This window comes from Carassius carassius, chromosome 23 (assembly GCF_963082965.1).
Source record: "Carassius carassius chromosome 23, fCarCar2.1, whole genome shotgun sequence".
Classification (NCBI taxonomy): Eukaryota; Metazoa; Chordata; class Actinopteri; order Cypriniformes; family Cyprinidae; genus Carassius; species Carassius carassius.
The window spans coordinates 18,861,431-18,863,705 of record NC_081777.1 but is presented as its reverse complement, the minus strand read 5'-3'; positions in this window follow the sequence as shown (position 1 = coordinate 18,863,705).

Below are 2,275 nucleotides of genomic sequence, written 5' to 3'. Positions count from 1 at the left end.
GGGTAATTCAACTAATCAAAAGAGTCTCTTTCTGCACATCATAGTGAGTCGGTCTGGTTAACTAACAGGATGTGATGCAGAGGACAGTGATTCTTTGTACCAATGTGTGGACAGAGACACTGAGGCCGTGTAAAGGGTGATGTTTATGTAAACTCACAAGCTGGAAAAAATAAAAGATACGAACTGCCTACGCAAAGCTTGAGTCTAAACATTTCGACACACTTTTCCAGAAATCCCCACCCTAGCGAAAACATTTGTAATAAAAAGCATATGAATTCAGTCATAACAGTGGCTAAACGAGTTCTCTAGTCCTCTGACTCATTGAAAATAACGGGGCTTGTTTATGTCGAACAAAGGCTTCAGTTAACACAATCCTACAGGTTTTATTTTGCAATCTATTGCCTCATTGTCACGCAAACCCTTCAGAACAGGATTAAAGGCAGGTTTCTACCTGAATGCTGGTTCAATCCCTTAAGCATCCTGCCCTCTTCATTGGAAGTGTGTGAGCATTTCCCAGTCACTGATGCACAACTCCTGTCCTTCTGTAAAGAATTATGGCCCACTCATGCATTCACTCCAAAACTTGCATCCAAAATGAAAATAATCATCTGTTTTTGGAACGTCATGCACTGCAGGATTGCAATATGATCCTTTTTTATACATTAAACTTAGCTGCTGAATAATCACTTAGTAACAAAAAGGACACAGAAAGAGACATTATAAAAAGGAAATATAAGACCAATAATGACTGATGAAAATTAAGCTTTGTCAACACTGAAAAAAAAATATTTTATATATATATATACAGTACAGACCAAAAGTTTGGACACACCTTCTCATTCAAAGAGTTTTCTTTATTTTCATGACTATGAAAATTGTAGAGTCACACTGAAGGCATCAAGGGCTATTTGACCAAGAAAGAGAATGATGGGGTGCTGCGCCAGATGACCTGGCCTCCACAGTCACCGGACCTGAACCCAATCGAGATGGTTTAGGGGTGAACTGGACCGCAGACAGAAGGCAAAAGGGCCAACAAGTGCTAAGCATCTCTCGGGGACTGTTCAAGACTGTTGGAAGACCATTTCAGGTGACTACCTCTTGAAGCTCATCAAGAGAATGCCAAGAGTGTGCAAAGCAGTAATCAAAGCAAAAGGTGGCTACATTGAAGAACCTAGAATATGACATATTTTCAGTTGTTTCAAACTTTTTTGTTATGTATATAATTCCATATATAATTCCACGTGTTAATTCATAGTTCTGATGCCTTCAGTGTGAATCTACAATTTTCATAGTCATGAAAATAAAGAAAACTTTGAATGAGAAGGTGTGTCCAACCTTTTGGTCTGTACTGTATATATATATATATATATATATATATATATATATATATATATATATATATATATATATATATATATATATATATACTACTGTACAAATGTTTGTACAAAAGATTTCATTCAACAATTGGTAAGCAATTTGTTAATTAACTTGTTAACTATACTGAAATTTGAGCACAACTCAAATCTATTACTCAGCCAATTATTTAATTTTACACTGATTTTTAAAAACAACTTTTAAAAACAGCAGTTTATGTTTTAAAAAAGCAGTTTCTTAGCAATGCTGTGAACTACAGAAACATGCGGTTTTGTTTATGAATGGAAAAGTTAGAAGGCAAAATAAATGGCTGTGCTTCAGTAACTTCTATTTCATCAATGATGAAGAAAAAAAAGTACAACCACAACTGCACACAACAAAATGCACAAATACATAAGATTTTTTAATAAAAAATCTAGGAAGCTAAAATTTTAATGCAATGCCAAAGGTGCTACAAATATAAGACTTTGAAAGCTTCTCCTCACACTTCGCTGGATTTGCACTCAGATTGGACGTGACAGCTGAGACAGGATTATTATTTCCCATATTATCTCTGCGGTCACATCGCTGAGTGAGGACTTTCACACCTCAACGCGAATTTACACTCCACAATTTGCAGAACTTGGGCAATGGCTAGAATTCAGTTTGGGATGTAAAAAGTAAAAAATAAATTATTTAATCTATTTATTTATTTCTTTATTAAACAAAAAAAGTCAAGTAGGATTAGTTGTATATAATGTATAGGCAGTTATGTCCTATTTTTATTTTTTTTTCTTTATATACAAATTTTCAGGATTCAAATCTGGACAAAAAAAGGAAAATAATGCATATATAATGCATGGCCTGTTCTTCTTAATGTATGTAAAAGACTCCTCCAAGGAGCAAGAGGAAGTGTTGA